Below are 13,389 nucleotides of genomic sequence, written 5' to 3' on the forward strand. Positions count from 1 at the left end.
AATAATTTAAAAAAATTGGTTCGTAAGTGTTTAAGTATAATAATTAGAAAAACCGATTTTATATTTTTTACATTATGATAACATTATGAATTTCACATTTGTGAAATTCCTTAAAAAAATCAAACTACAGAACATTCTCGATTAACGCAACTCTCGATTCACGCAACTCCTCGATTTTCGCAACACCTCAATTTTTATCATTGTTGACGCAGTAATCGCAACTCTTCTACAAAAATTGACTCGATAAGTGCAACTTTCAATATACAAAAATTCGATGAACTGAGCAAATTTTAACCCCCATTTTATTTATTTTATTTACGTTTAACCCTTTCGAACCCAAGGTATGAAAATCAATAATAAAAAATGTTTTTTCGGTATTATCGGGTCAAAAACATCACAACTAAGAAATATGAATAGCAAAAAGTTATTTTCTATACCTATCTTTTTTTCAAAATTATGACCATATTTAAAAAATTTTTTTTTGCAAAAAAAAAATGTGAATTTCAGTCCCTTTTTCTATAGAAAAAAATTAAAGGTATGATATTAAACTAACTTTTTGTAATAATCCAGTAACTAGGCATTATTATCTTTCAATTAAGCCATCAATTTTTAAAAATTTTTAAAAAAATGTTACATGAGAGTAACGCTGGGTCCGAAAGGTTTAAGCTGCGTTGTGACCAATTTAAATATCAGAATAAAAAAATTTGACATAAAATTCATACAAACAAAACAATTACCAAAACTACAATTTACCACAATTTTTCGAAAAAAATAAAATCATTAAATCACTTTCTGTGAAAGTATTTTGAACTTGTGTGAGTAACAATTTAAGAACGTGTAAGCCTAACATTTACCAAAATGAACTATCTCTTTTAACTTTTTTTTTCAAAATACCTAATTTGTTTTGAAACTTAAAGCTACTTTATTTCAAGTTTGTTTAAAAAAACAAACAAAAAAAGAACAAGAACAACACTTAATTGCCACGTTTTTCAAAAATATACTGCATTGTGTTAAATCTCGTGTGAATGTTTTATTTATGTTGCCATTTTATTGTTGCCACGTGTTATATGATTCAAGAACCCATATTCATATTAAATCCTTTAAATTCAACCACAAGCACATACACCTAGCTTAATGATAAATTCAAAAAAAAAAAAAAAAAACTCTCCCGAGTACACTTTAAAGCTCTCCATGTCACATGCACATCACACCATTGAACAGCAAACAAATGGCCAAATCCAACCCGAGCGCCCTTCGTCCTTCCTTCTTACCATAACACTGCTTTGGTGTATCCTTGCATTTGAAATCAGCATATAAAGGGAAATATGCGCATAAAATTACTCCAATTCCCCAGCTGTTTGCTCTTTTTCAAGCCACACCACAGCACCGAACCGAGTACCGAACCGACACCGACCGAACCTTTCCGCGCTACTCTACTGTGCTGTGTGTTTCAAGGATTGCACAATCGTGCACACTTGCTAGTAGATTGCATATACATGCGAATACATTACACAAACGTGTACAGATCCTACAATCTATTTTATGTGCATGAAACTGTTTTTACAGCAGTAGCTGCTGCTGTAGCATTAGCAGCAGCTTGTATGTAGATTGTAGAGAGATGGGAAAGATGGCGGTAAACTTTCATATATTTTATATTTATGAATAGAACCTTCGAAAATCTAATCAAACTGACATTGATTCGGGATGAAATATTGAAATCTATAAACACATCTCTGCCGGGGTTTTTGCGCCCAAACCCCATGAGGATGTAGATAAGTTTAATATTTTTTGATAAATGTTCAATGAATTTTTGAAAATAAATTAAACAGGCCACCAGCCCACCATCATCATTGTTTAGTCAGAAGAGAAAATAATGGGGCTTATTTAGCGAATGGCATAGTTTTCGAAAAATATCGATTTTATTTTAAATTTTATGCAAAAATAAAATTTTTCAATACTTTGCTATATAACAGAAGTCTCTTTATGTGATGAATGACTGATGATGGTTTGATTGTGTGTTTGCTGCTGCCGTGACGTCAAGAGCTCACACGTGAAATGCTATATGAATGTTACCTGCGTGTGATCTAATTAAAATGTTTCACAGCAACAAAAAATAATTATTTTGCTGTTACCAGATGACTAGTGCGCGATTTTATACTATCTTTAATCTCGATGGTAATTATTTTTCGGTTTTGTCAATTTGTATTCAGAGTTAAATTTTTTAAATCGAATATTTTGCAAAAATATTTATTGTTGATGAAAGCGGATTTCCGTTTTATAATAATAATAAATTGAACTGCTTTTGTCAACGGAAAAGCCATTTATTATTTTTACAAAATTAAAATTTTTGTAAGCAATTTATTTCAATTGCGCTGGAGTGATTGGTTAACAAAATATTATTTAGGTACATAAATATGGAGTTTTAAAAATTTAAAACCGAAAATCTAAGATTCGAGAAAATTTTTGGCTCAGCGAAATTTTATAACTTGTTTGTTTATTTCTTGCTCAAGTTTTATTTTTTAAGAAATCGAATATGGGATATTTTTTCAATATAGATTTTTTTAAATGTACAATTGTTCTTTCAATATTTTATCACAAAATTTTAAATAACTATAAAACTTATTGACTGATTCGCACGTACTTGATCTTATGGAAAAAAAATGTGAAAGAATGTTAAAGATTTTTATAAATTTCAAAAACAAATTATTTTAATTTAATTTTATCATTAATTTTGTCATAAATGTAAAAAAAAGTATCAAACGTTAATTTTTAAATTAAAAAAACACCTTTCAAAATGGTTTTAATCTCCATATAAAATTTGCCATCTGATTTTTTTTATAACAAAGTTGTTTTAAGTTGTTAGAACCGTATTAAAAAAAAATAATATTTGGTATTTAAAAATTTTGCAAAAAATATTTGGTATGTAGCTTTGAAGAAATAATTTTCAAATTTCAAGAAAACTCATTAATCTGTTTTGAAAAAAAGTTCTAAACAAACCGAGTTTAGTGCAAATCTCTAGATCTTTGTTTTTTATTTAAATATTCCACTTGAAAAAAAACTTTTGAATTTTTGTTTTTCCAAAAGCCGAGGCCTGTGGGAGTTTAAAAAAAAAATTCAAAAATGTGACAATGTACTTTGAAAGCACTTTTTTGAGTTTGCACTCGAATGCAAAAGTCTGAAACTCACTCATGATTAAGTAGGTATGTATAGGTAATAGATTCAAGAAAGATTTTGTGCCAACTTTTTGGTTTACTACCTTCACTGTGGAATGAATGTAATTCTATTCTATTGTTTCATACTTTATATGTATATCATAATTTTTGAGTAGGTAGTAGTGAATTTAGTTTTATAATATTCTTATGCCTAACTGATGATTGACAGATAACAACTAATATCCATTTCAATGTTCATAATTAAATAGTCTACTGAATGTGTAATCAAATAGTCGAATATTTAATGGTCTTTCATTTCATCATTTCCATAATCGCCAGTTAATGAATTTTAAAGGATAAAAGGGATTATTTCTCAGAATTTTTTTACATGTAGGAAGGTATTACTCTCCCATATTCAAGGGAAGAAGTTTTTTTTTTTTCATTTGCGTAAAAACCAGCACTCAAAATGAATGTAAAGCCCAATTTACTTTTAAATATTTTGCAAGCACTCTTTTTTAATAAACGAAAAGTTATGCACCTCCAAAATGAAAAATGTTAAGAGGACCTTAATAATTTTAATTATATTTTGCAAAATAATATTTGCGACTTTTATTTTATATATGTACGTAGTATTTTGTCAAAGCTTTGACTGCAAAAGTAATTTTCAAAAGGTTCTTTTGAAATAAACGTTTACTATGTACTTCTCGTTTGTCACAGAGTAAGCCAAATTTATTTAACAAATTTCATTCTTTAAAAATTATAAAAAAAAACTTCAAGTTACCAAAAAAAAAAACTACACCCAGCTGGAAAAAAAAAATCTAAGTTCATATTTTATGACCATGAGATGTAAGTTAGTAGGTACCTAATAGTACTGGCTGTAGAACAAAATTCTAGGTATGTGTTTTTTCTCTCCCTTTTCACTTTTTTTACTTCCAATTTGTATGTTTTCACTATAGAAATCCCCAAACTAGGTACTCAAGGACGTAAGAGGTAGAAAATTTCTCTTAAATGGATAACAATTTTTTATATATTATACAAAATATTAAAAAAAAGAATAAAAAAACAAAAGAAAGTTAAAAATAAAAAAAAAAAAAGTAGAAAAAAGTAAAAGTTACGAAAACACTGGAACAATTTTCAAACTTGAAGTATTTTCTTTTTTTCCCATAAATATCTACCTACTCTTGTGTGCCAAACATTATGCAGGTACAAGAATATTCTCAGATTCCTTCCTAAATAATAATGACCTTCTCACTGTGCTCCAGTTTCATAGCAGTTTTATTGTTTATTTATGTTTTTTTTTTTTTTTTTTAATGCAGAGTAAAAAAAAATCTACTACCAACTGTTGGTGTTTTTAAAACAACCCTTAACCCTGTTTTGAGTGGTTCAAATAAAAAAATATAAAAAAAAAAAAACAAAAACTCCTTGACGTTCTCGGCACCATTTTTCATTCGGTGCTTAAAGGTTTACAAAGCCTATATACATAACTATATAATATAGAAAGTAGGTAGGTATGTATGTGAATTGAATATGCTTGAACAGACTTTAAGCCCAAATAGTTGTTTCATAGCAACATCCTTCTCTCTCTTAGTGTAAGTTTCTTAACACTTCTTTCCATTTACTAACGTATGTATATTGATGTATACAACTTATTCGTCGTCCTTCTGCAGGATGTATATGGTATGACTTCCACTACTATTACTTCTCAGAATCACTACTTAGAGTTTAAGAATAAGAAAAAATAAAATGCACGACTGGAGCCGCACGTACTTGCTCTTGTAGTTCAAAGTATCTATATCTTAAATAACTATTGGAAATTAAAGATTTTCGTTAAATTTTGAAAAAAAAAATAAAAGTAAAAAAATTCCATTTAATTTTTTTTTTTTTTTCAAAACTTTTAAGATTTTTTTTTACATTTTACACTTCTAAATGACAAGAAATATCTGTCTGCAAATTTTGAATAAAATTGGCTTTGCCTTTGATGAAATATACGACATTAACTAAAAAATACATCAATTTGGCAGAAAACGGCAACGCCATACCGTTCTAGGAAATTTTTGTGAAAAACTAAAAACGCAGTTTTGTTAGACTCATTAAGACTATAACGAATACCAAATTTAATCGAAATCGTTAGAGTCGTTTTCGAGAAAATTGCAATAACTCATTAACGATACACGGGAAGAGCCGACATTAGCGATTGAAAAAAAAAGAAATTGTCATATTTCCACTATCCGTATTTTTTGAGAAAAACTAAAAACGCAGTTATATTAGATATACGTACAGCATTACTTGTGTCAAATTTAATCAAAATCGTTAGAGCCGTTTTCGAGAAAATTGCAAAACCTCGAAAAGTTTGTATGGGAGGTATACGTTCTAGGCGAGATATTAAAAAACAAAAAAAAACAAACCTTGGAAATTACAAAATAATCATCTGTACCAAATTTCAAGAAAATTCGTCCACCTGTTTAGGCTGCAGCTTCTTGTACACCTTTTTTTGACGACGCACAGACGCACAGACGCACAGACGCACCGACGCACAGACCGACGGACGTCATGACGAAAACCACTTTTTCAGACTTCTCCATTATCGTAATGTTAGTTTTGATTAAAACCTCGAATTATTTTTTTGACACGAAACCAATACTTGCCCTATAGAGCAAGTAAAAATAAAACTTCTTAAATATGTTTCAAAATTTAATACAAAAAAAAAAAAAAAAAAACAAAGCAAGATTGTTTTTTTCTTTTTTTTTTACAAAAACTTAAAGAAAACGCTTAACGAGAAAAGTTTTTTAATAGGATACCGAAGTAGGTGGAAGGAAGAATATAAAATAAAAATTTCAAAAAAAATAAGAAAAAACAGAAAAAGAGAAAGCTTTCCTTGTTCGCTTTCGTCCACAACTTTGCAAACACAATTAAACTCGCATCAAGCAATACACACACTTATATGACGGTTTTTTTAGTAGCATCAACATAAGGATGGCAACCAAGCAACTATACTACTGGAAAGGAGTTAGATTGCGGAACATACTACTGGCTGGCTGTATGTGCAAGGATGAAAATATCATCACATCAACAACCATTCTACCGTCTTTTTTTTTTTTTTTTTTTGATATGACGACACGGTGCAAAGAGAGTGTAAAAGTGCAACATGATTGCAGCTAAATGGAAGAGAAAATGCGGAAAGAAAAGCAATTTAACATCAACAAACCCCATTTCTTTGAGTTTTTTTTTTTTTTATAAAAAAATTTTAAGGTGACCATATTTCTTAGGTGTTATTTTTTCTTAAAGCCTAAAAAAAATAGATTTTTGAGATTTTTTAGTGGAAAGCAATGCGAAACATGTTTGTATTGATACATTTTTGACTCGTCTTAAGTTTTTAGGTTTTCTGGAAACTAAAATTCTTTAACGTAGGCAACCCTGTGTAGATCCAACTTTTAACAAGGCAACCCTAATCAATTATTCTTTCATTTGAAAAAAGATTCAATTTAATAACAGATGAGGATCTTTTCTACATTTTCTGGAAACCAAAATTCTTAAATGTAGGCAACTCTTTGTAGGATTAATTTTGAAGTAGGCAACCCTAGTCAACAGGGAATCATATATACTTTCAATTAAAACTATAACCAATTTAAACACATGAAATAAATTTTCAAGACTTGCTGGAAACTTTAATTTTTAATTGTAGGCAACCCTGTATTGGACCAACTTTTAACTTGGCAACCCTACTCGACAGGGAATCGTATATTCTTTTATTTGAAACAATAATTATATTTTCTAGATTTGCTGGAAACTAAAATTCTTTAATGTAGGCAACCCTGTAAAGGACCAATTTTAAATTTGGCAACCCTAGTCGGCAGGGAATCACACATTTTTTATATTTGCAACAAGAACCATAATAGCAGATGAAAAATATTTTCTAGGCTTGCTGGAATTTAAGATTCTTAAATGTAGGCAACCCTGTATGAGGCCAACTTTTTACTTGTCAATCTTAGTCGACAGAGAAACACATATTCTTTTTTTTTGAAAAAAAAGAACCAATTAAATAACAGAGGGTGTACTTTTTACATTTGCTGGAAACTAAAATTCTTAAATGTGGGCAAAACTGTATATGGCGGGAATTAATTACTTTTTTTATTTGAAAAAAAAAAATAAAGATGAGGTTATATTTTCTTCACATACACGCACCCATTCAAACCTGGCAACCCTATAATAGTGTCAGGATGAAAGAAGGCAACCAATTTTTTTTTTTTTTTCAATCATATCCAATTAGAACCAATAGTGAATCGATCTTTGAAAAGAAAAACTGAAAATGGTCACACTGTTTTTACTACTTTCCCAGTTTTGCACTTCAAAGCAGGAAATAGTGTTTTCGTCCTACCATACACATTATTTTTCTCTAGATAGGATGAAAACAACAAAAAAACAAATTGCAAAAAAGTACGAGTAGCCGAGAAATAAAAAGCAATACAGGCGGCGCAGGGAGAAGTGTGGTGAATGAAAATGGTGACATCCGTAATTAGCAAAAAACTTTTCCCCTTCTGACACACGACAACGACAACTGTTGGAAATCATAAAAAAAGGACTAATAGGAGAGAACAAAATTAAAAAAAAAAAAAGGAATTAAATTTAACCGGGCTTAAGAAAGAAACAAGCGAGAAAATGTGGAGTAAACTAAATTAAGAAAAAAGCAAAAGGAACAACAAAATGACACAAAAAGAAAAAGCAACACAACAACATAAGAAACCAACACAAGAAATTAAAAAAAAGAAAACTATAAACGAATCTAGTTAATGATTAATGAAAAAAAATACAAGATTTTTTGAAGAGTAAAGATTCAGATTGTGGTCTGAATTAAACGGAAAATGTGAAAGTACCTATGATGTCTTAGGTATCCAGGATGTGATTATGAAACAAAGAAGAGAGGTAGGGGACAATTTTTAATAATTTTCTTTTTTCATTTTTTCTGTTTTTTTTTTTCTTCTTTGAAATCCTTAAAATGAAAAAAAATCTCCTAGTACGCATAGAAACCAGGTTTTTCATTAATTTTGTTTCTTCTTCTTTTTCTTAGCTTTCTGGCTAATTGAGCGGATTTCCGAGGTGTTATGGCTAGACTATACTAAAATGAGAATGTATAATTAGAAAAAATGAGAACAAGTATTAAATTTTATACGATCTTTGTGTGTCGAACACCCACAAGAAAAAAGAAATGTCACATTTTTTGTATGGTAAATGACATTATGGGATTGTGTAGGAATTATCCACTACCCACGAATAGATTATGATGGTTTGTTATTTCCCAGTATCAGGAAACGTATAGATAAGAAAAGATATACAACAAAATCAGATATTCAGAACACATAGGAAGGACTTCCGATTTCGTGTGTGATGGATGTGTGTTTGTTGAGCAAAAATATTTATTTAGAATTTTCATTTTTAATAGCTTGGAGTATTTGATACAGGATTGGTTATTTTGGTCTCATGATACAAAAAATCATAACTTTTAACCATAACTCATTTCTTAGGTCCCAAGATATCTGTTTCCGAATGTGAAAAACATTACATTTTTTGGTTTCCAAGTACCTAACTCCTAAAAAATATTTGGGTTAGTTTCAAAAATAGTATCTACTTAAAGAAACCCTTGAGGTCTTACTCGATGGATTTGGGAAATTTTCAAAAGGCATTTTTTCAAAAACGGGGTTATCCGTTGTCGAAAAAAAAATGGATTTTTTTTCGAAAATTCAAAAAATACATCTAGATTTATAACCATTGTTCCTTATGGTTTTTCTTATAGTTTCTATAGCAATAACTAGACAAAATTGAAATGGAACCACACTGTAACAAAAAAAAAAAATTCAGACGAATTGAATACCTCCTCCTTTTGGAAGTCTGCAAAAATAATTCTTAAGACTGGGTTCCCTTTTTCAGCAAAGTCAAATCTCATGTAAAAGCATTTGTGTGTATTAGTGAATGTGTTTCGCTCTCTCGCCATCGAATTCTCTGGTTTTTTACTCTCAGGATGTTGGTTATGGTTTTCATTCATGTCTCTTTGTGAGATCGCCATCGCACTCACGCGTGCGGGGTGACATGCAAATGGATGTAGGTATACTGCCGTGCTAAGCAAAAAGGGCGCATATCCATTTTTGTAGTTTTGAGATAAATGCATTTTACTGACAAGGAAAAAGGTTGAGAATTGTAAGTGCGCTCAATTTCAAAATGATTTTAAGCAACTTGTAGTATGAAAATTATAATTTTTAGTTTGCACAATAATTATATATTGTTCAAGCTTCCCAAATGCGTATCTAATTTTTTTTTTAAATTTTTAGAGTTAGTAATAAATGCATTTTTCTATTGAGGAATACAGTGGAGTAATATTGTTGAGCTCATCTTAATTGACTATTTTGAGCCACTTGGAATTGGAAATGCGCTGTTTTTAGTTTACATATAAATGAGGCATTGTTTCAGGATGTCAAATATGCCTTTAACTCAATTTTGGATTTTTGGCTCATGCGCCCTTTTTGCTTAGTACGGCAGTATACTACATAGATCTTTATATGGATATGGTGTTTGTGGACGAAAACTGGTTTGAAATTCAACATTTTCATGAAAGATTTCTGGAGTGTATACCACCTATTTATTTTTGAAATGAAAACTTGTTTCCATGTTGCTGTTGTGGATGGCATTTGAGTTTTTTGTGTATCAGAGAAATTTTTTGCATTATAATAATAATTATAGTTGTTCAGCGGAGAAGCAGGTAGAGGATGTGTTATATGGGTGCATTGATATAATATACTTGACAGTATCCTTTGTGTAGTTTGTATAAAAATATGAGTAGATGCGCAGAAGGATTGGTTTTCAGGTTCTTGCTCACTTTTCAGTTGTTCTTCGTTGAGCAATTTTTTATCTCGCACACGCGCGTGCCGGCTGACATGGAAATGTATTTACTTACCTACAATATATAGAATGTTTAGGTTCTTATTTATATGTTGTTTGAGGATGGACTCGATATCAATCCAATTTACTTTCAACACCTTTTTAATAAAGATTTTTTTAGAGTCACCAATGCAATGAACTCAGTTGAATCGATTTTGTTTTTTATTTACCTATACCTACATTATTAGGAAACAAAAATAAGGCAGCATTAATAACACTGGTCAACAAAATTGAACTTTTTTTTGCCACAAGAACCAAGATATACTTTTCTATAGGTTTTTGATATGCTGAACTCGAATCTGAAGTCAAAAAAAATTTGATTGGCCTCCGTTTTTGAGATATAACCGTTATAAAATGCTGAAAAACGTCATTTTGGCTCTTTTCTAGCTTCTGTTTTTATGTGGGGTAGTTCATTATAAACAAATTTGTTGCCAATAGCATTTTTCTGATTGCGCATTCGAGTTCAGCAACTCAAAAACCTTTAAAAAAGTATATTTTGGTTCTTGTGGCAAAAAAAGTTTAATTTGTTTGGCCAGTGCTATTTCTGAGTCAAAGACCACTCCTTAAATTTTAAATATCTCGGGAAGTAAAAAAGATATCGGAAAGATTTAAACATTTTTTGAAAGAATAAAACCAGTTCTTATAGGAACCGTTACAAATTTTTTCATAAGGAACTACCCCACATAAAAACATAACCTCGAAAACAGCCAAAATGACGTTTTTCGGTATTTTCTAACGGTAATATTTCAAAAACGGATTCCAATAAACATTTTCTGACTTCAGATTCGAGTTCAGCATATCAAAAACATATAGAAAAGTATATTTTGGTTCTTGTGGCAAAAAGCTTGTTGACCAGTGTAACTTATAAGTTACTTTTTTTTAAACCTTGAAATTAATTTTTCAACTATGTAATCAAAGTTTAGGGAAGTTTTCAAAAATAATTTTCAAGCTCAACACTTTGAAAAAAATAAATGATCTATTTTTTCAAACTGATATTTTATTTATAAATTCAGATAGGCATTAGCTACTTTTTTGCTTGTTTCCTCAGTAGGTGTAATTTTAAAAACTTTGTTTTTGCTAAGGAAACATACTGAGCATCTTCACCTATTCAAAACTATTTCTATAAATACCATCAGGTGCATTCTAACCACAAATACACTTATATAACCCTTTACACATTCCCCCGCGAAAATATAACTATTATACCTACAAACCTACAAAAAAAAACCGAATCCGCAACATATAAACAAAGACAATGAAAAACAAAACGATATATTTATATTATATAACCCCGCACGCACGCGCGAGTGTAGTATAATAAACAATACAACCCAGAAATCAACCTAAATATAGAAATCAATCATTGTGCACAAGCACATGTCAAATGTCAATACACATTTTTACACACAAACAAATGCATACCACATATCTAATCCTTTACCTATATCCCCGCACGAGCGATGTGAATATTACACAATGCAAAGAATTTCGCTGACACCAAAAAAAAAAAACCCAAAAGTGTCAACTCGCAACCGCGGGTGCGATATTATAAACACGAAATGAATTGTTAGAAAAAACCCAAGAGTCAACAAGAACAAAACAACCCTTTTTGAAAACAAAAGATAATGATCTTGCAAAAAATATCTACTATCTACCTACTCTCTGCAGCATCTTCATAATTTCATGAATGATTTCTGCCTGCCTGAGTGAGGAAATAGGAAAAAAAAAAAAAAAGTACATATTATGTAAACACAAAAAACAAAAACAAAATATAACGAGAAAATGAGAGCGCAAGAGTAAGTTTTTTTTCAATAAATAGAAAAGAACAGAAAAAAAGAGTTCATTAGCGCCAGCTTATGCGTGGCATTCTTTTGAACTAAATTTGCATGTGTGCGTGATCAATGGAATTTTCAAAGTAAAAAAAGCTAAAATAGACACTTTTTCAACAATTTATATTAAAAATACTGTGAGCAAAAATATATATTTTTTTTTTGAAACTGATTTGAAATATAATGAAAAAAAATAATAAAAATAAATTGTGGATGCTTTGACTGCCCCTTCCTCAAAAACAGAATGCAAATATTGGTTTATTAAAATCAAATTTTTAGTGTGTAAATAAAAAAAATATTTTTTTTTGGCAAACGGGTTGCATGAACAACTTTATTAACTTCTCATTAAAAAATACAAAAACATTTTAAAAAATAATCACGCTTTGCCCCACGACCAAAATGCTAAAAAAGTGCATTTTGACACCTTTCCTTCAAATTAACCGTTCAAACTAACTTCAAATTAAATTTTAGAAATTTTATTGGATTCTCCTAATTTCCCTTTATTGTTTTCTTTTTGTTTCATCTAAAAACACTAATAAACGGTAAAGTTATTCTAAGAAGAGTGAGTAAAAAAACATGAAATTACAACAAATTAACGAAGCTTTTTCTCTAATAAAAAAAAAAATCAGTTTCGCGTACTGCATGAAAACACATTTGATCATTATAAAACAAAAAAAAAAATAAATAAAAAGTTTATAAACAACGGTGCCCCAACCAAAATTCTGATTCAATCTAAATTTGCAGGAAAAAAATCATTTTCGACCCTTATAAAAATCGCACAAGAAATGTTTCTAAAATTTAAATGATGCAAAAATATTTGTACGTTTATTACCTTTTCAAAAAAGTACGTTTCATAAGATTATCTTATAAACTGCAAAAGTTATACAACAATTAGTCAACCGTCTTCCATTAAAATGCTATGGAAACCCCCCCTGAATTGCAAATAACTCAGCAACCTTACCTTTAAGGAATTTTTAGCCATTAGTTAGTACTACTTAAAGAGAGATTTCTTTTGAGGTCTCACTCGATTAATTTGGAACAAATTTTTCAAAATCGATTTTTTTCGACAAGAGTACCGCTTCAAAATAATAAAATTTTTAATTTTTGTACTTAATTATTGACCCCTGATTTTTGAACTCATATCCTTAAACCAAAACTTTTTTTGGAGTCTTGGGTCCGAAAATATCATCTTCCGAAAATAAAGAAAAACAAATTTTTTCAATTGCAAATAACTCAGCAACTATACCTTTAAAGAACTTTTAGTTTTCATAAGTTAATAGAGCTTAAAGACACCTTTTCTTTGAGGTCTAACTCGATGGATTTGGAAGAAATTTTTCAAAATCGATTTTTTTTTTCAAAATTGATTTTTTTTCAAAAATTAAAAAAAATAGATTTGTAATTTTTGTACCTAAATGGGGTAAATGATCTCTTATATTTGAATCAATACTTTTCTGAGCCTGGTGTCCGAAAATATCTTCTTC

General features: G+C 29.7%; 1 protein-coding gene across 2 annotated transcripts in view; it reads right to left on the reverse strand.

Annotated features, from left to right (window-relative positions):
* LOC129912198 (uncharacterized) overlaps positions 1 to 13,389 on the reverse strand; it is a 254,318-nt gene that overhangs the window by 125,224 nt on the left and 115,705 nt on the right. The gene's annotated exons all lie outside the window — the stretch shown is intronic.

This window comes from Episyrphus balteatus, chromosome 2 (assembly GCF_945859705.1).
Source record: "Episyrphus balteatus chromosome 2, idEpiBalt1.1, whole genome shotgun sequence".
NCBI lineage: Eukaryota > Metazoa > Arthropoda > Insecta > Diptera > Syrphidae > Episyrphus > Episyrphus balteatus.